The sequence below is a fragment of the Bos grunniens genome, chromosome 3 (assembly GCF_055505025.1).
Source record: "Bos grunniens cultivar Pamir isolate PY7600 chromosome 3, Bosgru_T2T1.0, whole genome shotgun sequence".
In the NCBI taxonomy this organism is placed as follows: domain Eukaryota; kingdom Metazoa; phylum Chordata; class Mammalia; order Artiodactyla; family Bovidae; genus Bos; species Bos grunniens.
The window spans coordinates 85,077,170-85,102,628 of record NC_141167.1 but is presented as its reverse complement, the minus strand read 5'-3'; the positions used below and the strand labels follow the sequence as shown (position 1 = coordinate 85,102,628).

The 25,459-nt window shown below is 38.4% G+C and overlaps 1 pseudogene across 1 annotated transcript; it reads right to left on the bottom strand.

The window, feature by feature from the left end:
• Window positions 1-16,301: 16,301 nt before the first annotated feature.
• On the bottom strand, window positions 16,302-18,291 carry LOC147375942 (OX-2 membrane glycoprotein pseudogene; annotated as a pseudogene). Its single transcript, XR_015160588.1, has one exon. The product of XR_015160588.1 is annotated as an OX-2 membrane glycoprotein pseudogene (transcript).
• Between the last annotated feature and the right edge of the window lie 7,168 nt (window positions 18,292-25,459).

Below are 25,459 nucleotides of genomic sequence, written 5' to 3'. Positions count from 1 at the left end.
ATAACAAATAATATTTCATTCATTAATATGTATGTTCTGTGAGGCATCTTATCCCATTTTTACTACAGTGGCCTGTTTTCTTGCTGGAATGTACTTTTCTAGTAATTCTTAAATATTAGCTTTAGAGAAATTTGTGCACAACTTTCACTCCATTTGAATTCTTTTTTTGAGATAAAAAGTGTCAAGCACTGGCACTAAATCAGTGAATCACAAACCAGGGGGATTTTTGTCTCTCAGGGGAATTTGGCAATATCTGGAGGCAATGTTGGTTGTCAAAACTGGATTGGGGAGATACTAATGAGACCTAGTGGTAGAAACCAGAACTGTGGCTAAAAATCCTACAGTGTTTAGGATGGCCCCCCACAACGAGGAATTATGCAGCCAAGGATATGTGAATAGTGCCAAGACTGAGTAATCCTGCTCTAAATTTAAAAACAGCGACACAATTCATATATATATATATATATGTATATATATGCAGTCAGTTTGCTACTAAAGTAACTGGTTGGCTAGTAAACATTATTTATAGAATATCCCCTTTGGCAAGGGAGGTGTTGAAAAATAAATGACCTCTTCCTTTGAAAGTTTTAATAAAATAGCTGGTCTAAATATATGTGTTTAGTCTCTCCAAAATTTTGTCTGTAAATGTAAGCGAAATATAAAAACACCAGAAATAAAAAGCATATTTTTATTCAACTTTGTGTATCAGTTCAGTCACTCCCAGTTGTCTCTGACTTTGCGACAACATGGACTGCAGCATGCCAGGCTTCTCTGTCCATCACCAACTCCTGGAGCTTACTCAAACTCATCTCCGTCGAGTTGGTGATGCCATCCAACCATCTCATCTTGTGTTGTCCCTTTCTCATCCTGCCTTCAGTCTTTCCCAGCATCAGGGTCTTTTCCAATGAGTCAGTTCTTCACATCAGGTGGCCAAAGGATTGGAGTTTCAGCTTCAGCATCAGTCCTTCCAATGAATATTCAGGACTGATTTCCTTTAGGATTGACTGGTTGGATATCATTGTAGTCCAAGGGACTCTTAAGACTCTTCTCCAACACCGCAGTTCAAAAGCATCAATTCTTTGTCATCAGCTTTCTTTATGGTCCAACTCTCACATCCATACATGACTACTGGAAAAACCATAGCTTTGACTAGACGGATCTTTGTTGGCAAAGTAATGTCTCTGCTTTTTAGTATGGTCTCTAGTTTGGTCATAGCTTGTCTTCCAAGGAGCAAGTGTCACTTAATTTCAAGGCTGCAGTCACCATCTGCAGTGATTTTGGAGCCCAGGAAAATAGAGTCTGTTAGTTTCCATTGTTTTCCCATGTATTTGCCATGAAGTGATGGGACCAGATGCCATAATCTTCAGTTTTTGAATGTTGAGTTTTAAGCCAACTTTTTCACTCTCTTCTTTTACTTTCATCAAGATGCTTTTTAGTTCCTTTTCACTTTCTGCCATAACGGTGGTGTCATCTGCATATCTGAGATTATTGATATTTCTCCCGGCAATCTTGATTCCAGCTTGTGCTTCATCCAGCCCAGCATTTCACATGATGTACTCTGCATATAATTTAAATAAGTAAGGTGACAATATACAGCCTGGACGTATTCCCTTCCCAATTTTGAATCAGTCTGCTTTTTCATGTCCAGTTCTAACTGTTGCTTCTTGACCTGCATACAGATTTCTCTCAGGAGGCAGGTAAGGTGGTCTGGTATTCCCATCTCTTTAAGAATTGTCCACAGTTTGTTGTGATCCACACAATGAAAGGCTTTAGTGTAGTCAATGAAGCAGAAGTAGATGTTTTTCTGGCATTCTCTTGCTTTTTCTATGATCCAATGGATGTTGGTGATTCGATCTCTGTTTCTTCTACCTTTTCAAAATCCAATTGAACATCTGGAAGTTCTTGGTTCACATACTGTTGAAGCCTGGCTTAAAGAATTTTGAGGATTACTTTGCTAACGTGTGAGTTGAATGCAATTGGGCAGTAGTTTGAACATCTTTGGCATTGCCTTTCTTTGGGATTGGAATGAAAACTGACCTTTTCCAGTCCTGTGGCCACTGCTGAGTTTTCCAAATTTCCTAGCATACTGGATGATTCCTAAAAGCATCATCTTTTAGGATTTGAAATAGCTCACCTGGAATTTCATCACCTCCACTAGCTTTGTTGGTAGTGATGCTTCCTAAGGCCCACTTGACTCACATTCCAGGATGTCTGGCTCTAGGTGAGTGATCACAGCATCGTGGTTATCTGGATCTTGAAGATCTTTTTTGTACAATTCTTCTGTGTATTCTTGCCACCTCTTTAAGATAATTTCTACTTCTGTTAGGTCCATGCTGTTTCTGTCCTTTATTGAGCCCATCTTTGCATGAAATGTTCCCTTTTTTACTTCAGAGTGTGATAAAGAAAATATCTCCCCCTGGAGCACAATTTGGTCAGTCAGGTTTGCTTGCATCTCATTATAAATGTTTGGGGTTTCCTAAGTTTGTGTCTCTTAGCTGTAGTGCAAGCCCACTGCATCTGCAGCATCTATCTAGACTTTGAAACAATGTCCCATGGATTTTCAGGGGGAAAAGAGGACTGGCATGAACATGAAGCTTACTCACCTTGCTGTGCTGTGAGCAATAAGGTCTTTTGTTTCTGATCCAAAAGTCTTCTGCCAGCATCCATGAAAATAGTATCCTAACTTGTGATCTTGCAAACAGGTTAAAACCACAAGCTCTTCATAGTCCTGGACAGGCTGGTAATGGAGATTTGGGAATTATCAGAACAGTGGCAGTGGCTGAGGTCTTCAGAGTGTATAAGATCTCCTGACACAAAGAAAAAGAAGGGATTCTTCAATCTGAAACACATAGCATTTTACCCTGTTTTTATATTATTTATTTTATTCTGCTTTCTTTCCTCTCTTCTTCCCTCCCTTCATTCCATTTGTACCTACCCACTTCCCGTTCCCTCTGTCTCTCTGGCTTTCATAATGGCATGCATGCTCAGTTGCTTCAGTTGTATCTGACTCTGCCACAGCATGGACTGTAGCCTGCCAGGCTCTTCTGTCTGTGGGGATTCTCCAGGCAAGAATGGTGGAGTGGGTTGCCATACCCTTCTCCAGGGGATCTTCCCAGCCCAGGGATCCACCAGTGTCTCTTACGTCTCCTGCATTGGTAGGCGGGTTCTTTACCACTAGCACCACCTGGGAAGCCCCTTCATAATGGCATGTAAGTCTAATAGGAATTGAAAGCAGACTGCATCTCTCTCCTCCATCATTGTAGTGAGAGATGCCATCCTTTTCCTCCAGCCCAAACAGTTTTCTCAGAGAAACTGTCTCTTCCAGAGCTCAGAACAAGCAACTCTGCAAGAATCTCATTGCCTGACCAGGTAAAAGATGAGGAAGAAAAGATAACCTGTTCTATTTAAGAGGGCACCAAGGAAGCTGATCATAGCTAAGCACTGCAAGGAGAATTCTAAGAAATCATTTTAGGAGAAGCATTTGTTTATGATTATTCCAGAGAAAACACCATTTAATAAATCACTTTATTTCCCTACATAGACATTGTAAGAGAACAAGAATACTTAATCTCTTTTAAGATGAAAAGTTAACATTTTAGTTTTTCCTCCTTTTCTTTGCTATCCTGGGACTGTTTCAGGTAAGCTTGTACTTCTATTTAAAATGGTAGACTCTTGAGAGTACCTTGGACTGCAAGGAGATCCAACCAGTCCATCCTAAAGGAGATCACTCCTGGGTGTTCATTGGAAGGACTGATGCTGAAGCTGAAACTCTAATACTTTGGCCACCTCATGCACAGAGTTGACTCATTGGAAAAGACCCTGATGCTGGGAGGGATGAGGGGCAGGAGGAGAAGGGGACGACAGAGGATGAAATGGCTGGATGGCATCCCCAACTCGATGGACATGAGTTTGAATGAACTCTGGGGTTTGGTGATGGACAGGGAGGCCTGGCGTGCTGTAATTCATGGGGTTGCAAAGAGTTGGACAAGACTGAGCGACTGAACTGAACTGAACTGAAGGGCAGAATACGTGGGGCATGGGCCATAGAAGGAACTTCAGAGGTGAGAAACACATTTGTGGTTTTGGAGATGGGGTGGTCAGTACATGAGATGCTTAAGGTTTAGGAACTAATTACAGTAAAATTCTCAAGAAGTGAAAAGAAAAGTAAGAACTTGATGGGTGGACATAATGAAGAACCACTGAATAAGATGTCCAAGGACCTCCCAAGGACTGAGTCCTTGTTTGCCATCCACTCAGCTTTCAGTCAAACAAGAGCATCTCAGGTTTAGCACCCAGGGGCTACATTAGTTGAATCTCCTGAGCCTTAAAGAAAAAATTTTATGACACACCCACCTTCACTCTGAATGCCCAGCAAGAGTAATGCTCATTCAGGACACAAAGCTGCATGTGGTCATGCCAACCTCTGTGCATAACCATTGCACACATATACAATGTCATAGCATACCTGCAAGCTTACAGGAGAGGTCCTGAGCTGCAACTATTAGAGGCAGAATCACTCCAAGATTTCTCTTTTTGGAAAGAGGGATAGTTTTAAACAGAGTTTAAAAGAGGGATGAGTACCTTCTCAGGACAAAAAGTGGCATGTGCACAGAAATGAATTTTTTTTAATGGTAGTTATTTTGCAAAAAATGGTGACTAAGTCTGAACCAGTAGTGAAGTGGCATGTGCACAGAAATGAATTTTTTAAATGGTAGTTATTTTGCAAAAAATGGTAAATAAGTCTGAACCAGTAGTGGTTCTATTGGTAGTAACTAGAAAATTATATCAGTCAATTAGAGGATAATTATATTGCATAGATGGGAAATTAGTGATTTAACTTCTGCGGTGCCAAGTTATAGCACTGTTCATCCCTCCCTGAGTGTAGATTTATGAAATAAATTTAGAATATTTCAAGGTATTGCTGCTAAATGCAGAATGTTATATGGTTAACAAACATTCTATTATCTGTGGAGTGACTCCCCAAACAAAACAAAACTGAAAACAAATCATTATAAAGGTAGAAATATGTAGTAGTTAAATAGTTCTAGAAGAAAAATACGTATTCTCCTCCATTCTTTTGGGGAAAAAAACCAAGCACGTAAAGTAAGCATTTAATAAAAAAATATTATGGTGCCCTAAGCAAATGCTTTCTGCAAAATTATACATCCCCCTTTCTGTATATGTGTATCAAAATATGGATATTTAAATATCCAGATGCTATCTGTGAACACTGGAGAAACACTTGCATATTCAGCTCATGTTTCTCCTGAGCTTAGATGATACTTATACTATGGCCTATGCAGGCTTGCAATAAGAAAGCCTCTTGCAAAAATATGGACTCGCTGTTTTTGCAAATGCTTGTCTGGATAAAAGCTGTCAATAACTATTCATCAATATGTTTTACTGCCCACTTTTTTTTTTTTTCCAGCATATGCAGTTCCTGTAATGTGTTGTGATAATGCTGGTTTAAAATAGCTGTGATTCCAGTCAGTTCACATTAACAGTAAACAAACAGACGACTCACCAAAGGATAGATCTTCTTTTCCAATAACCCAAATATGCCACCTACTTTTATAAATATGAACACCTATAAAAAGTATCTTCTGTGACAGCTAATTTTGTGTGTCATCTTGGCTAGGCCACAGAGGCCAGATATCTGATTAAACGTTATTCTGGATGTTTTCTGTGAAGGTGCTCTTTGGACGAAGACAACATTTAAGTTGGTGGACTTTTAAAGTCAAATACCTTCCGTAAAGTGAACGGGCTTCATCCAATCACCTGCAACCCTTAACAGAACAAAGATTGACATCCCCCTTAGCAAGAAGGAATTCTGCCAGTGGATTAACTTTGCATTTGAACTGCAACTCTTGCCTGAATCTCCAACCCATCTGTTTACCGCATTAGATTTTGGACTTGCCAAGCCTCCACAATTGCTTAAGCCAACTCCTTAAAATGAATCCCTCCCTCTTTCTTTCTCTATAAATGATAAATAGATAGATGAGTTAGAGATAGATCTATAAGTACATATCTTGTTGGTTCTGTTTCTCTAGATATCTGTGACTGATATACCTTACAATTGCCTTAGAAAAGTCACTCTACCTATTAAAGAAAAAAATTTAACTGGGAGTTCTTAGAATGTTAAGGATAAATACAGGATTAAAAGTATCTTCTTGTTTGTTGACTAGTAGGTTAAAGAAGAGAGAAAGGAACAAGACAACTGTTATATGGCTGCTAACACCAAGTACTTATTCAGGTAACAACCCCATCCATAAATTGCTCATAAATTCCCTATATAATTAGTTTTATTGAATGTTTATAGGTGGCATATTCCCTATCTTTGAAAACGGAATATCTGAAGTAAATAAAGCAACTTATTGTAAAGTAATATTAAGATGTTTAATAAACCATGCACTATGTAACATATACATCAAACATGAAGTGAAGACATTTCCAGGAAAGATGTAGGAATAAGAAGAGACTTAGAGTCCAGGCCACTGAAATATACCATAGTGAATAAAACAGGCAAGAAACTTGAGACTAGGGATTCGTTTCAAACTTATTACACAAACTATATGGAACATTTTTCAGAAACAGTATAAACTGAATAAAATTGAAAGTAGACATTATACGTTGACATTAAAAAATTCTTCCAAAGGGAGTGATTCAGTGTTTTAGAAAGTTAGTGAAGTAAATCTGGAAAAATTCCAACAATATTTCCTATTTTGGAAACAAGTCTGATGGTAGGGATGATAAAGAGATCATGATACAGGAAATCTTTTCTGATCATGACAAAGATGATAAATCTTTTCATTACAAATTGAGTGTCACTGGATTTAGTGCTCAGCATGTATGCCCTGCAAAGAAAAATTCCTCCAAGTATTCAAGAAAGGCAAGAAGGTTGCCTGCAAAAGATTAAGAAGTGTTTGTTCTGACTTCTCCTTGGCAATAGTGGAAACCAGAAAAGCAATCTTTATGGATGGATTAACGTTAGTAAACAGTTGAAGGTTTGGTCGATAGCTTACAAAAGAGGTCTGATCTGGAGACAGAAATAGCTGCTACTCATCTTCACCCGAAATGATTGCTAGCAAGGAGAATTACAGGCCAGTATTTCCAGATCATTCAAGTCAAAATTCCAGATTTTTAAGGAAATCTCCCAATAGGATCCCTGGGTCAGGAAGATCCCCTGGTGTAGGGAATGGCAACCGACTCCAATATTCTTGCCTGAACAATCCCATGGAGAGAGAGGAGCCTGGGAGGCTACAGTCCATAGGGTCAGAGTCTGACATGACTGAGAAACTGAGCACCTGATATGTAGATATTTGAATTTAAGGTTGTTAGGATTTAAAAAGAAAATATTTGGGTATTGACACATGAGCCAAACAAACACAGGAAACATTAATCTTAAGACTCAGGAGGAGGGGGAGGAGGGAGGAGAAAGGGGTGGGGTGGGGGGAGGGAGAGGAAGAAGAGGAGGAAAAGGACAAGGGAGGGGGAGGAGGAGAAAGGGGGTGGTGTGGAAGAGGAGGAGGAACCAGTCCTGTTGACCCTTTGACTTCAGATTGCCTGCTAAGTCGCTTCAGGGGTGTCCGACTTTTTTGTGACCTCATGAATTGTAGCCCATCAGGCTACTCTGTCCGTGGGATTTCCAGGCAAGAATACTGGAGTGGGTTGTCGTTTCCTTCTCCAGGGTATCTTCCTGGCCCAGGGATCGAACCCATATGTCTTATGTCTCCTGCATCAGCAGGCAGGTTCTTTACCACTAGCGCCACCTGGGAAGGCCGGACTTGAGCTTATGTATGTTAGCCGTTCAGAAATGTCTAACTCTTTGTGACCCCATGGACTGTAGCCTGCCAGTCTTCTCTGTCCTTGGGGTTCTCCAGGCAAGAATACTGGAGAAGGTTGCCATTTCCTTCTCTAGGGGATCTTCTGGACCTAGGGATTGAACCTGGGTCTCCTGCATTGCAAGCAGATTCTTTGTCATCTGAACCACCAGGGAAGCCCTGGACTTTAGCTTAGTGAGACTGATTTTGAACTTCTGGTCAGAACTGTAAGAAGATACATTTGTGTTGCTTTAACATGCTAAGTATTAGTATGTGGTAATTTGTTACAGCATCTGTAGAAAACCATTACAAGTCTCAGTGTCTGAAATTAAATTAGGTTTTTAATCCATACCCAAATTTGCTCCTCTACGTGCTACGTGCTGTGCTTAATTGCTCAGTTGTGTCTGGCTCTTTGCGACCCCATGGACTGTAGCCTGCCAGGCTCCTCTGTTCATGGGGATTCTCCAGGCAAGAATGCTAGAGTGGGTTGCCATGCCTTCATCCACAGGATCTGGTACCATTATTTATCCAGTTGCTCAAATCAAAAACCAAGGAGTCACCATTGATTTCTCTTTATTTTTCACCTCTTCCTCCAATGAATTAACAATGCCTATTAATTTAAATATATCTCAAATCTGTATATTTTATCATGATCACCTTTGCTGAATCATCACCTTTCTTTTTTATAGAACCTAAATGACTTTGTAAAAATGACCTTTCAGGGAAAATTTCAAATATACACAAAATAAAGGAAATAGTATAATGAAACCTATATACTCATTATCCTGCTAAATCCCTTATCAGAATACGCCAATCTTCTTTCTTCTTTTGCTTCTCCTTTCATTTTCCTGAGTATTAAAAATATATATATATATATATATATATATATATCATGTCATTTCACCCATATTCATTATGTCTCTCTGGTAAGAACTTTTCTTGGAAATAACCTCATTACCATTTTCATACCTAGGGAGTTAATAATAATTTCTTAATATTTTTGATACAGTTCTTATTTGAATTTCCCCATTGCCTCAAATGTGATTTTTGAAAATGGTTTGTTTGAATCAGATCCAGTTAAATACTTATATTGTGTTCAGTTGTTATGTATTTTAAGACTCTTATTTCATAACAATCCCAACCCCACCTCCATCCCATCATCAGTGCCTTACATACGACATTGATTTGTTGGAGAAATCAGGCAGTTGTTTTTCTGTAGACTTCTTAGATTCAGGATTTGTCTGACTGTTTCTTCACAGTGCTAACTTATTCCTTCATTCCCTTTATTTTCCATAAATCTAGAGGGCTAACTAGATTCAGATTCAACATTTTAGGCAAGCATGTTTCCTGTTGCTTTTATCATGTTTTAAGACACATAGCAACTGGTTTTCCCACTTTTAATGATTAGTACAACTGATAGTTCTGATCATGTCAGCCTCATTCCTTCAATATAAAATTCTGTTAACCACTCCCTCCTTGTTTTAGCAACTATAGATAATCATTGCAGAGATCTGTTATTTTATTGTGGGTTGGGAAATGGTGATTTTCTAATTTTATCATTTCTACTGCTTTATTTGCTGAAATTCTATAAATATTAAGAACTTTCTTCCACCAACTATCAATTATCCTGAAATGCAAGTTAGGAGGCTATTGTAATCAGCTTGGCCTGAGGTTTTAGTAGCATTAACTAAAGTGATGGCCCTGGGGATTAAAAATAAATGGTTTCAAAACACATTTTAGCAGTAAAACCCTCAGTATTTGCAATCAATTAGATGTGGTGAAGATGTAGTATGAGTTAAAACTGACCTCTAATTTTCTGGCTTGAATAACTAACTGGTGGGTAGAGATGCCATATACAGGAAAGCTTTGTGATAACCAGCCATGGGAGAAGACAAGATAACCAAGGAGATAATGTATAAATAGAAAGTAGAAGGATAGGGCCTCCATCTTGTTTATTATAATAACTTTTGAGATAAAAGGGGATCCCAAAACAAGAAATGAATTTTCTAAGATTTTAGAAATGGGAAAATACTTCAGCAAGTGGTCAGCCAGTTTTATATTTGAAATAAGCACATCTGAGGCAGCAACAGCAAATGTTATTACAGCTGCACATTCATCCTAAAAGTTAAGGGTCTGTCAGTATTTCCATTATAAACTCCAATTTTCAGGGGTTTATAACTTGGCTATTTTAAAATCATAAATAGGCTGAAACTTACAGGTAATAAAACACTTTAAAAAATAGATTTAATGCATTTTTGTCAAGATCTAGTTAAAATATTGCCTAATTTTTCTCAGATAAAGTGACCTACAGTTAATATATTGTGAGACAAATGTTTAATTAGAAACACTTATTTTAAGGTTTCTGGAAATAATTACACTTTATAATAATATCACATTTCATATGGATAGATTAGATGTGGATGGACCACAAACATTATACTGAAGCAGTTTTAACACATTAGAGCCAAACTTGGCATATGCATTGCAGTTTTGGATGAATTTCTTCCCAATAAAACGTGCTATAAATTGGTTAAGATTTTCTGAGGAACAATAATATGTTCAATTTTATTTTATACATAGATATTTTATTATTTTGCAAAATAGAACTTAGTCTCAAAGTTATTGTTTAATTAATAATATTCCGTCTTCTTTTGGGGATACAGTATTTTGATTTCCTTTTAGTAATAGAATTTTCTAACATATGGGATGCCAAGTTGATCTAAGGCCTTTGTAAAATCAGTTCACCAGGAACTCTGTCTTAAAGTACAAAAACACTCTTCCCTTATGAAGAACGAGAAGAAACAGAGTGTTATAGAATAAAAACAATCCAATACTATACCTAGGTAAGGTGCAGCATGCAAAGAGTTGGATATGACTGAGTAACCGAGCATGAGTACAATCTTAAAGATGTGAAAACACAAGTATTTGAGGTCATATTTGTAAAGATATTAATTTGACATTTGTTCATTAATTCATTTCTTGAGTGCATAAGGGAGAAAAGAATTCTGTCTATAAAATGTAGATTTTATCTGGAGAAAGTCAATATAGCAGTAAAGAAATCAATAAAATAATTTCAGGTAGTAAGAGTGGTATTTGGAAGATAAAACGTGGTGGCGTGACAAGTAAATTAAGAGTTGTATTAGATAGCATGATGTTATTCTTATAAAGTTCAAAAACAGGCATACATAAAAGTCGGAATGGAAAATACTCTAGGGGGTGAAACTATGGGTAATATATTATTTTTCTCTTATGATTCCTGCAGTTGGAAATTTGCCATAGTCAGCCTGCATTGCTTTCTTAATGTAAAAAAATACTGTAAAAATACTTAATGTAAAAAAATAATGTAATATAGATGAACTTTTTTTTTTCCAAAATGGTTAGTAAAATCCTGTCAAAATGTCTTGGTATGTGGCCTCACTCTGTGGTAGCTGACTCTTACTGTAGTCTATCATAAAGCATGTCTTCAGTGAGCTTTAACCACTCAGAGCGCTAATTGAGAAGATCCTGCTTGCTTTCTTCATCAAACGAAGAAATGCAGTCTCCTGTTAATGCAAATGGCCTAGATCAGGGATGATCTCACAGCACAGACTCAACAGCAACGATGATGACAGTAAATGAAGAGCTCGTAGCTCCTTCAGTGGGCTTCTGGCAGTTTTGTAGGATCTTGTCCAGTCAGGTCTGGCCGGGGAGGAGAAGACTGGCAGACACTCCTCAAACAGTAGTTGGGGAGAAATCTGACTAAACTGGTCATCAAAATACAGTTTTGAAGAAAAAACAAAAGTTGTTATCATCTTTAACAAATTAAACCTTGGTTTTGTTTTTATCCTTTGTCATAAACTTCAGTCTCTCTCTTTTGTTCACAGAAACTCTAAAAAAACAAGCCAATCATTTTGAAAATCCCATCAACATATTTATTTGTCTAATGCCTTGCAAAATTTTATTTCTAGGGACTCCAGTCAACTCCTCTTTGACAACTTTTATTCTGTGAGGTCATGGGAAATTGGCAGACCTAGGAAAAGGCCCAAGGCTATAAACTGACTATGAATTATTATAACAGTGGCAAGCTCAATTATTTTCACTGTCTACAGTGATATTACTGGTATCTCAGGTATTACTGAAGTTTCCATGTAGAGAGTAGAAAGCCATTTATGTATCATAATTGAAGATAACTCTCTAAGGAGCACTTGTTTCTCATGCCATTGTCCCTGCCTAGAATGACTACTCTGCCATTTTTTGGTAAGTTCCATTTGGTTTACAAGGCCCATTTACTCAACAAATATTTATTGAATACCTGCTTTGTGCCAGAAAATGTTTTAGGCAGTGGATAGACAGTGATGAACAGGAGAGACAAGATTACATTGCTCACGAATCTCATGTTGTGAGAAAGACAATACACAAGTAAACAACTGAATTTCAGTAACAAGGGGAAGTATTACCTACGGTAGAGAAGAGGACTCTTAACCTCACAGTGGCCAAGGAAAGCCTCTTAAGAGGTTACATTTGTGCAGAGAACTGAGAGAGAGAGTGGAACATGCAATTTAATGAAAGAACGTTCTGGGTAGAAGGTCCCTCAGGAAGGATCTTGACGTAATTGTGAATCTGCAAGATCGACATTCCTCTGATTCTATGCCTGTTTTCAGTGAGAAGCTCTGATTTTCCCATCGTGCAGTGACCATACTCTTATAACAGCAATTGTCTGTGTGTTTCATTTGTTATTGAAAGTAGATTGCATTGTCATACTAGTTGTCTTTAGGAAGTTGAGATGCTTGCTCTCCACTTCAGACTCAGCTCCTCAGACCAGGGACCTTTTCCTATGCTCCTTGATATACCCCAATCAAAAATGGTACTCTCATACAATGAGCATTCAATAAACACTCACTGGTGATCATGATCTGATATGATGACTTAGCTGTTGTCATGTTTTCAAGGAGCATATAAACTTGAGTAAAGATAAAGTTGTACAGAGGGTAGTGAGAGGTTCTGGTTATTAAACAAAATATGTCCAATAAACATATACTGGTTCTGAAAAAAAATAAGCATAATGTAAGAACATGCTTACATATGGTAAAATTATATATGTAATTAATATATATAGGCTCCCCCGTCCCTGGGATTCTCCAGGCAAGAACACTGGAGTGGGTTGCCATTTTCTTCTCCAATGCATGAAAGTGAAAAGTGAAAGTGAAGTCAGTTGTGTCCGACTCTTAGCGACCCCATGGACTGCAGCCCACCAGGCTCCTCCATCCATGGGGTTTTCCAGACAAGAGTACTGGAGTAGGGTGCCACTGCCTTCTCCAATATACATACATAGTATATATAAAATAGTTCACTTAGGTTATGCCTGCTATGTCCAAGTGGAGATGACAATTGGGCAGCTGTATATATGAGTACAAACTCAGTAAAGATGTCAGGGGATAACAATATAAATTCAGGAGTCATCAGCATAGATGGCACACTATTTAAAGTAATGGGACTGGATGAGATTAACTAGGCAGAGAATAGAAAGAAGGGTAAATATAATTTATAGTAGCAAAGAATTGCAAACAACTATTGCTTATCAATAGAGAATTCAATAGGTTGAATAAATTATAAATTATGTATACCATATATTTTCATATTACTCTTAATAAGTTATTTACACATGTATTGACTTCAAGAAATATTTAGGATATATATTTTAACCTAAATATAATTTTCAGAGTAATATGAATAATATGTCTACATATTTGTAAAAAACTACATAAATATATATACATGAGTCTATGTAGTAGAAGGATACATTCTAAACTGTGGGGAATGGGATATCAACTTTTTCCTTCTTCATGCAGTTTTAAAAGATCTGATGATAAATATAGACATAAGGCAAATATGTAACTATTTATTTAGAATGTAAAGGAATCTTAGAAAATATATTTATGACAGTATCAATATCCTATCAACAATCCATTTATTCTACTTATGTCATTTTGTATCTTTCCCTTTCTTTTTGTACATCTGCTCCTGTAGAACCTTGACTCAATCTGCTGCACTGGCAACCCTTAGCTGGGGAACTGCCCTTAGGCTGTGGATACCGTTATGCCCACCCACATGAGAGTTGGGAGATGCCTAAGAATTTATGTCTCTCTAGGGGCAGTCATTTCCTAAAGGAAATCAACCTTGAATATTCATGGGAGGACTGCTGCTGAAGCTCCAATATTTTGGCCACCTGATGCCAAGAGCTGACTCAACGGAAAAGACACTGATGCTGGGAAAGACTGAGGGCAGGAGGAGAAGGGGCTGGCAGAGGATGAGATAGATGGTAGGATGGTATCAGAAACTCAATGGACATGAGTTTGAGCAAACTCTGGGAAATAGTGAAGGAGAGGGAAGCCTGGCATGCTGTAGTCTGTGGGGTGAAAAAGAGTCAGACACAACTTAGCAACTGAACAACAGAGGCAATCATTAGCCAATGTCTGATGGGTGAGAAGATTTGAATGGTGCAGAGTTGCTCTGGAGGCAGCATAGATCACACATGTCCCTATACAGTGAGCAGTATGTGTGATCTTTCCTGGAGGCTAAGACAGTAAAGAATTTGCCTGCCATGCAGGAGACCTGGGTTCAATCCCTGGGTCAGAAAGATACCCTGGGGAAGGGAATGGCAACCCACTCCAGTATTCTTACTTGGAGAATTCCATGGACAGAGGAGCCTGGTGGGCTACAGTCCACGGGCTCCTGAAGAGTCAGACAGGACTGAGCAACAAATACTTTCACTTTCATATGTGTGATTCATGCTGTCTCCAGAGCATTTCTGCAGGATTGGAACAAAGTTCTTACTCTTGGGACTTGGCTTAATATCACAGTCTAGCCAGATCTCTTCCCTTCCTAGTCCTGCTGCCCTTCTAGAATTTTCTGGGAATACTTTCTAGCATTTTCTGGGGATACTTCCTGATAAACATGTTTACATACATCCTTGACTCAAAGTGTGCTTTTGGAGACCCCAGCCTAAGACAACAATCAGTCTATATTTTAAGTGCCTACTGAAGTTACCTTCACTCGAGGACTCAGGCATCGTGGACAGGCTGTGTGTGTAGTAGTATAGGTGGTACTCAGAGCTTAGGTGATGAGTCCCACGCTTGGCCAGTAGTTTCCATATGGCCTTGGGCAATTCATCCAACTCTAGGCCTTTGTTTTCTGATCTGTAAGATGGGACTGATAATAGAAGCACTTAACAGAACTATTTCAAGGAGTAAATAAAATAATGTACTTAAAGTGCATCTAGCACATGTTAGGCACTCAAAAATGATTTAAAAATTAATAAAGAATCTTTATGTAAGTATCATGACTGTTTATCTCTATGTATGCTGTGGCAAGTCTGACAAAAGAAGGAGTTTCTTTTACATGAAAATTAATGATACGAAGTTTTCCTCAGGATGAAAGCCACTCTTTACAGAACATTATTTTATTATGTATAACTCATGTGAAATAAACAAAGTCAATACATCATTGATTTTAATGGGACTTTGCACAGCATGATTAATATGCAATTATTTCATAAAAGCATTCTACATGCTGAGAAGTAGTAGCTGGTGTATTAGAATATCATTTGGCATAAAGTTTTCAGCATATGCTATTTTTACTATATGTCCCTATGAATACATTATCATCTGGTATAAAATAAATCAGATAATGAATCAAAAAATGAAAAACTATATCTCCCTAACAACCATATCACATATTTTAGCACTGAATAATATATCATTTTAATGTCTTAAATAACATCACTCTTATGGGAGTAGTGCAATGACCATATCTTTTATTGATCTAGTTTTACTTTAAGAATCTTGTCTTATTGCTTAGAATAACTCAACAGTTCTATCTTCCATATACACAGAACACCATTCTGAGGCCTATTTTTTCTTGGACCCAATACCATGGAATTAATTTATTGTGAACCTATTTTATAATAATGTCTGGACTCTATAAAATTCCCCTGGTTGGGATTAAAGCAAAGTTAGCTAATATTGAATTCTATTTATTACAAACTGAACATTCCTGGTAGTTTCCAATTTCATTTCATACTAAAATCCCCTTGTTGTAATTACTGTCATTCTCTCTATGTTTTCTCTTAATTATTCTGACTAAATTCTCAATTATTCAGGGACCATGTATTTAATCTGTGGATTTTCCAAATCCTCTCTTTTTAATTCTGTCTTTTACTGTACATATCTAACCATTTAAATATTTCCTATTTTTATAATTCATCAGGTGATAAATAATGGTAGAATGAGTTCACATTAAAATAAGGAGCTTGTTATTTTAGGAAAATTTCTGGTGGAGGTCTGGCTTCAATGAATGCATACAGTGAATTTTTTTTTTTTTTTTTTTACATTTGGGATTCTTAATTCTTTCTTTAGCATCACAGTTAATCTAAAATATTTAAAATAAAAATTCTATACTTTGTTCTTAAATATAATAGTTTTACCAGCAGCAAAGCTCCAAGTGTTTTTTTTTTTTTAGTTAGACACTTTTAATTATTTAGTATATTAATACAAATATATGAAATAATACATAATTAAATAACATACGAAAAGTTTACTAAATATATATATATTCAATACAACAATAAAGACAACTTAAGTTTCAGTTCCTAAGTCACTGGATACAGACAAGAAAGCAAAAGATACTGAAAAAGTCACCAGCTTGGTCCAATGATGATTTAGAGTTCAAAACTGTTCCACTAGTTAGAACAATATGTTTATGACAAAGGAATTTGTACAGCCATACATGCTTCCTCTGCTATTGTGATAAGTTACTTTATAAGAAAAAAAGTTGGGGGAGGCAAAGCATTTGAATTAACTGACTGCTATTCATAAAACTTTCTAAACACCTCTTTTCATAATATATTTCATTACACTAGGTTGAATTTAGAATGATTAAAATAGGGCTGGGTCATATTATGAGACAAATGGATGAGAAATGCATGCTTTTTAAAAAATGCAAGCTGCTGTCTAAGACTAACAATATTTTAGTCTGCTATAAAAACAGATAAGCCAAGTTAAGGTTGCCAATGTTACTTCACAATAAATTGAGTTCCACTTCCATTGTGGTAAATATCACAGAAGTACGTGAAGAAGAGCAGTGAAACTGAGACTTCTAGAAAGACCAGTTAATAGCAAAAACAATAAGCAGGCAGTAGACAAGATACCCAGTGATGAGGAAATAGACTTATGGACCAAAGAAGGGAAGAAGAGATGGCATGTCCACAGAAAGGCAAAAGGCAGTCTCAGAAAAGTTCTTTGGTCCCTACCTTCCTGTATTCTTCTTTCATTTCTTTTCTCTTTATCCTTTTTTTTTTTCCCCCTGGAATTGCATCTGTTTTTAGAGCAGAATGGAAAATTATTTGGTCCAACTTCTTAACTTTCTGGATGCGAATGTGAAAGTTCATTGAGATATGATTAACACAGAGTTACCACCAGTTGGAGTCAAAGTCAACCTCCGAGCGGTGGCTCCTGGCTCCAAGTCCAGTATCCTTTCAACAGCACAACACTGCATCGTTTTACAAAACCAAGTCCTACAACAGACCTGAGAGGTAAAATGACTTCCTCTGGGAACTCACAGAAGCACTGGGTGGCCTACATGGCAGTGGAAAGTCTTGAAATTCTTAGGCCTTTGACTCCCATTTTTTTTTTTTTGCTCTTTTAGGTTCCTTGGAGAATGATCCTCTTTCTTCTGCTTGCCTCCTGAGTCAGATTCAAGTAGACCAGGAAATAACTGTCAGGGTTCTGTGTGACTCCTCTAGGGCTCTCGATCTTGGTTCCGATGACGTTTCCAGTAGAGTAGAATTGAGATTAAGACCAGAAGAATTACCAAGGAGACGATGCTTAACAACAGTGGAACTGAAAACCAAAAGCCTTTGTTCACAGTTTTCCTGTAGTCGGTCACAGTCCCCAGGTGTAGCACCTGGCAGATCACATCCTTCCCCACCTGTGTCTTGGGGTCTTTGATCTGGAGGATGCTGGTGACAGATGTTGTTCCATTGGGGTGTGACACGATCTCGGTACTGTTCTCAATCCCTGACCCAAAGACCTTCCAGGAGATCATAGGGGCTGGGCAAGCATTGGCAGAGCAAGTGGTATTTAGGTGATCTTCAGATAGTTTATAGTGAAGGAATACTGTGGGCAAAGAGAGTGAGGCAGGCTATTCCTGAGATCTTTCCAGAACCAAAGGTATTAAAGAGGCACTTGTAACACGCCTCATCTTCCAAGGTGGTATTCCAGAAGGTAATGGTTGAGTTCATGAGTCCCAGCTGGGTGATGTTTATCTTGTCCTTGTAGGCAGGCTGGACTACAACCCCATGGTTCTCGCTGTAGGTGATCATGTTTTCTGGGCTTACAGCCTTGATTTTTTGCCATGTCACAATCAAAACTTCCTGGGGATTTTTCAGAGAGCATCTTAAAGAAGCAGGTGTGTTCAGCAGCCCTCTTACATCCTGGGTCACCACAGACACTGCATCCTCGCTCCTGGCCGCGCAGGTTATTTGGTTGCTGCTGAGAAGCCTGGAGGGATCTCACACCCGACCAGGCAGAGCCCCTCCAGTTCCGCGGAGCAAAGACGACTTCTTCCCCACGGATTCACAGCATAATTCCTCCTGCTCCCTTTTTTTTTTAAAAAGGTCTAATATCAGCCCCTTTTAGACCTTTTTAAAAAAAACACTTGGAGCTTTGCTGCTGGTAAAACTATTATATTTAAGAACAAATATTTTTGTTCTTAAAAAAAATTTTTTTTAAAGGTCTAATATCAGCCCACCATGAGAAATGCTGAGCTGGAAGAAGCACAAGCTGGAATCAAGATTGCTGGGAGAAATATCAATAACTTCAGATATGCAGATGACACCACCTTTATGGCAGAAAGTGAAGAGGAACTAAAAAGCCTCTTGAAAAAAGTGAAAGAAGAGAGTGAAAAAGTTGGCTTAAATCTCAACATTCAGAAAACGAAGATCATGGCATCTGGTTCCATCACTTTGTGGGAAATAGATGGGGAAACAGTGGAAACAGTGTCAGATGTTATTTTTTCGGGCTCCAAAATCACTGCAGATGGTGACTGCAGCCATGAAATTAAAAGACACTTACTCCTTGGAAGAAAAGTTATGACCAACCTAGATAGCATATTCAAAAGCAGAGACATTACTTTGCCAACAAAGGTCCATCTAGTCAAGGCTATGATTTTTCCAGTAGTCATGTATGGATATGAGAGTTGGACTGTGAAGAAAGCTGAGTGTTGAAGAATTGGTGCTTTTGAGCTGTGGTGTTGGAGAAGACTCTTGAGAGTCCCTTGGACTGCAAGGAGATCCAACCAGTCCATTCTAAAGGAGATCAGTCCTGGGTGTTCTTTGGAAGGAATGATGCTAAAGCTGAAACTCCAGTACTTTGGCTACCTCATGCAAAGAGCTGACTCATTGGAAAAGACTCTGATGCTGGGAGGGATTGGGGGCAGGAGGAGAAGGGGACGACAGAGGATGAGATGGCTGGATGGCATCATCGACTCCATGGACATGAGTTCCGGTGAACTCTGGGAGTTGGTGATGGACAGGGAGGCCTGGCGTGCTGCAATTCATGGGTTCGCAAAGAGCTGGACACGACTGAGCGACTGAACTGAACTGAACTGAATATCAGCCCACCCCATACCGCCCATTACTAAGATGCACATCACTTGAGATAATGGAGGTTGGAAGGGTTTGTTCATAAATTTGAGAAGAGTCTTTGAATAGGATTAGAATCTAAGCTGAAAAGAGCGATTAGGGACAAGTATCAAAACAAGCAATAATTTGTAACAGATCAAAATAATATTGGTTATGTTCTGAGCCCATGACTTCAGAAATGCTTAAGGATACTGTAATGCAGGCAAAGTGTATACGTGAGGAGCCTAACCTTTACTTATGCACTTCTTTCACTAACTTTCAGGTCTCTTTGACCCCAAGATGATATGTATGTTGACCTTTGGCTCAGGAAAAACACCTGTTGTTCTCAAATCCCACTATCTAATCACCTTCTGAATACTCAGTTATTTTCCTTCCACTCTACACAGGCCAGAATTTTCTATTTCCCCTTGTGATTGATCTTTCCTGGTGACCAAAATAATAAAATAAATAGATTCGTGCTAAAGGGTGGTTATAGTCACTCGTAAGCCCCCCACTCTGTTCCATTTTCCTTTAAGAAAAACTGCATTGAAAATATCTGTAAATCCAATGGAATTTTGAAGTACTTTATAATTTCTGGAAACTGAACAAAGGATCAAATGTTATGCTACAGTACATGTTTCTATAAAATAATGAACTTGAATGAGATTGGTAGGTAGAAGAACAATGTCAAAATATAATGTGGAAATCGGTTGATTCATTTGTGATCTTTCCCATCATTAATATTTACCACCAGGTAGCAACCACCTAACACAAAGTACACAGACGCAACCAAATGCAGCTAGTCAGAGAGGAATGTATCACATGGAATATAATTGCTTTTGGCTCTGTTCAGTCACATGTTCTATGTCCTAGAAATGTTTATTAAGCCTTCTGCCTATCTCTGTGCATTTCACTTCGTCTCTGTCGCTTCCTCATGCTCTTTCATCAAGCTATCTTATTTACTGCAATGTTCATTCATTATGGTTAACATCTTTCTAAACTGCTAATATTTTTAATAGAATTAGTGTTAGTGCTCTTGGTTACAAAATTACATACATTATGATGGTCTATCTAACCTAATTTTTCCTTAAGTTTGTTATTTTTAATGCATAATATTTCAGAATGTGAAGTTTTTTGTTTTTTAAAAAATACATATCTCAGGTGATTGCAGGAATGCCTATAAAGCATTTAAAAACTTGGGGGGAGAATTTCTTTCCATCCCACTCTCCTTTCTCTGTCCTTTCCTTGCAGGGGACAGCCTATAGAAAGAGGAGTAATTCTGCCCTCCTCCCCCACCCCAGCTCTCTGTATTTTAAATTTCTGTTATAAGTGATTGTTTTTAAGAGTTAAAAAGCTATCCAACTGAAATCTCACCAGTCTTTCCCCAAAGTTATTATTATCAATATGATGAATTTAATTATCAAAGCTCTCCAAGGAGCACAGTTCCAATGCCACTGTTGATATCTTAATTTTTGTTAAAATTCTGTTTAGTTAGGTTCAGATTCTTTGTTTTGAATATTCTCCTACAAGCATGCATGATATTTGAGAAATAGTCTCATTATGTCATCTTTTTCCTTATCATCACTTTAAACTATTTTGAATCACTTTTGGAAGGAGTTTGGCAATCTACAGGGCTTCCCTGGTGGCTCAGATGGTAACGAATCTATCTGCAGTGCAGGAGACCTAGATTCCTGGGTTGGGAAGATCCCCTGGAAAAGGCAATGGCTACTCCTGTATTCTTTCCTGGAGAATTTTATGGACAGAGGAGCCTGATGGGCTACAGTCCATGGCGTTGCAAGGGATTGGATATGCCTGAGTGACTAACACAACAACAATGTACAATGCCCCTTGGAAGAAAAGCTATACAAACCTACACAACATATTATAAAGCAGAAACATTACTTTGCCAACAAAGGTCCAACTTGTCAAAGTTATGGTTTTTCCAGTGGTCATGTAGGGATGTGAGAGTTGGACTATAAAGAAAGCTGAGTGCTAAAGAATTGATGCTTTTGAACTGTGGTATTGGAGAAGACTCTTGAGAGTCCCTTGGACTGCAAGGAGATCAAACCAGTCAATCCTAAAGGAAATCAGTCCTGAATATTCTTTGGAAGGACTGATGCTGAAGCTGAAATTCCAACACTCTGGCCATCTGATGTGAAGAACTGACTCATTGGAAAAGACCCCAATGCTGGGAAAGATTGAGGGCAGGAGGAGAAGGGGATGACAGAGAATGAGATGGTTGGATGATATCACCGACTAGATGGACAGGAGTTTGAACAAGCTTGGGGAGTTGTTGAGGGACAGGGAGGCCTGGCGTGCTGCAGTCCATGGGGTTGCAAAGAGTCAGACATGACTGAGAGACTGAACTGAATTGAGGGCCTGTTCTGAGCTTACAAAGAACTGCAGAATATTCAAGGTGTCCTCAAGATTGTCTACATTTCTGAGTTTGTCACACATTCAGAAATCTTGATTCTACAAAATGTAAAATGCTGTAGATTGGCTACAAAGATGAGATCCAGTCAGCTATACATCCATGCGAACAATTTTGGACACAATTCATAGAAAGGGGACATACCTCAGAGTCCTCTAGACTTTTCTCCAACCTTCCACCCTCAGAATTTCTGCAGCTATTCCAAAACATAGGGAAATATTTTCATGCCAAAATGTATTAAAGGAGGGAAAAAGATACATAAATTTCAACAAAACATTAATACTTATTATGGGAGGAATAAATCAAGAAAAAAAACTGGGTTATGGAAATGAAGCTAGATACAAAGTTAAACAAAAAATCACATTGAGCCATACATTTGTCTCAGCTTTCCAGTAGCCAGTGTGAATATATATACCCAATATATTGTGCCCATTAGCTGAAACAAATCAGTTATATAGAGGACACAGATTTATTTTTGGAATTAACACCATATAGCAATTTTTCGTTGAGGAATTCATAATCTATGTGATGATAAGAAGCATTTTTGCACTTGGGAAAAATTTTAAGGATGAAATTGGTAAGACAGCTGGCCTCTCATCCTTCAGCAGGGGTAAGATTTAGTTGGAATGAAATGTTTCCAAGCTAAAGAATGACTGGAAATTATTGATGAAGGCAATTTCTATTCCCTGCTGCACCCCAGGTTTTTAAGTAATTTCTGCAATGGCACCCCACTCCGGTACTCTTGCCTGGAGAATCCCATGGACAGAGGAGCCTGGTAGGCTGCAGTCCATGGGGTCGCTAAGAGTCGGACACGACTGAGCGACTTCACTTTCACTTTTCACTTTCATGCATTGGAGAAGGAAATGGCAACCCACTCCAGTGTTCTTGCCTAGAGAATCCCAGGGATGGGGGAGCCTGGCGGGCTGCCGTCTATGGGGTCGCAGGAGTTGGACATGACTGAAGCGATGCAGCAGCAGCAGCAGCTTGTCACAGAACTTAAATGTTAGCTAGTTGGTGTTTATTAAATGAGTAACTGGTCAGAGGTCTCTCTGCTCTCCAGCACCAAGTACCAAGTAGAATGGTAGAGTCTGTCTACCTCTGCTACTGTGTTGAGAATTCAACTTCCTGGGGGAACCACATTTGCTCTGTTAGGGAATGGGAAGCAGCTTCCCAAGTGGCTCAGCAGTAAAGAATCCACCTGCCAATGCAGGAGACACAGGTTTGATCTCTGGCTGGGGAAGATGCCCTAGAGGAGGAAATAGCAACCCACTCCAGTATTCTTCCTTGGAAAATCTCATGGGCAGAGGAGCCTGGCAGGCTACAGTCCATGAGATTGCAAAGTCAGACAGGACAGAGAACACATGGACACACACAGGGAAATGGCAACAGGGAATCCTTTGTTGAGTGTCTAGGATCTGTCAAGCTGAAGATCCTATATAGTGAAGGTGGCTCTTTGAGGCCCATGAGATAGAGCTCCAGTGGGACTTCCTTAAACTTGGGATTGTTTGGGGGTTAGGAATTGAAAAACTTGTGTTCAATTGTCAAGAATTAGCTGTATAGTCTTACGCTAAATTCTTCAAAATGTGTTAACTTTTTTCCTAGTATGTAAGGTGCAGATAGTTACCTGCCCACCCTAACAACTACACCATCCTAGTCTTTTGCCCATTATTTTTTATTTACTGGTTTATTCTGTGAATATATTATACCTACTTGGAGATAGGAACTATGTTTTACTGGCTTCTATCCTAAGTGCTTATCACAATGACTAATATACTGAATATTCAATAAATGTCCACTGGTCCAGTGAGTTAATGGAAATAGCTGGAGAGTTTTACTGTGCTAAATAAATGCAAGCTATTTGAGGGAAGCAGGTAAAACTTAATCTTGTTTTCTTCTCCTTAGGGTTGGTAGGTCCTTCCTGTTGCCCAAATGACCCTAAGGATTCAGTACCAGTTCATACAGAGTCTGGACAGTGCCTGAATGTTGGTGCATCTCACAATCTCATCCTTCTCGAAGTATCATCACTTCCAGGGTTTGGGCTTCCTTTGGATCATGTGGTGTCCAGTGTCACACTGCTTATCATATACAGCCATGTTCACACTTTCAAACACCTGTAAAAAAATCAAAACGTTGCCTCATTTATTCTGTGGTACATTTTCTGTGTGTCTGAGTGCTCCAGGTTTGCATGTTAATTTCCTATAATTACAACAGCAAGGATCTTATTATGTACCAGGTACTACGTGCTTATGTGTATTAACTCACTGTATCTTCACATTTCTATGGGACAAATGTGATTGTTGTCCCATTTGCATGACAGCAGTAGAGGAAAAAACAGATATTAAGTATTTTGCCCACAGTCACACAGTTAAGAGTGGTGGAGCCTAGATTGTAGCATGAGATGTCTGGCTCCACAGTCCATGACTTTTCACCACTACACTGTTGCCTCTTAACTAACTGCTTTAGCTGTATAGCTGTATTTTTATGATAATCCATCTTACTTGGGGGAAACAGTTACAAAAAGAATTTTTAATTCTAATTATAAAATACTTACCTTTACTTCTATAGTTAACCAAAGTTTTAACTAGTGTCCCTTTCTGTGCTTATACTGGTAATGAGAACTCTATAATACTTGTATAAGACATATATTAAAAAATGGAATTTGGAAGAATGCTTTCAAGTACTCATACAACAAAGAGATTGTGGTAGGAAGTTAAAATAAACACTGGAAATTCACTCAAAACTGTACACTAAAATGCTAATAAATGTTCAACATAAAATATAGTTGACCCTAACACAAGGAACTCGGAGAAGGCAATGGCACCCCACTCCAATACTCTTGCCTGGAAAATCCCATGGACAGAGAAGCCTGGCAGGCTGTAGTCCATGGGGTCCCTAAGAGTCCGGCATGACTGAGTGACTTCACTTTCAATTTTCACTTTCATGCACTGGAGAAGGAAACAGCAATCCACTCCAGTATTCTTGCCTGGAGAATCCCAGGGACAGAGGAACCTAGTGGGCTGCCATCTATGGGGTCGCTGAGTCAGACACGATTGAAGCGACTTAGCAGCAGCAGCAGCAACACAAGGAACTAATCTGTAACTCTAGTTTAAACTAGACCGAAGTTGCTATGACTGTACCATTTGCTTAAGCTAACTATCCTAATACCAACAATGGTGCCAACTGTAAATGTATTGCAAGTCAAGGATCTTGTAAAGCTGATGACTTTGTACATGTATAGTTCCCTTACTAAGGGCAGATCTCATGTGTTGATACCAAATTTTAGCAAATTAGTTATACTTAAGTATTTTAATACGTAATGAATAAAGAAGAAAAAACTGTTACAATAAACAGAACTATGCTAGAGTGCTTCCGAAGACCAGATTTTCACACCTGTTTTCTATTAGCATACAAAAGCTACTAGTGTAAAGAAACCATACATTAAGCATAATTGATTATCCTTAAGCTATGCTCTGTAGGGGTTATCACACCATTTTTAAGAACAATATTAAAAAGGCAAAAGTTATAACTCAAACAGTACACAAGACTTCTTAC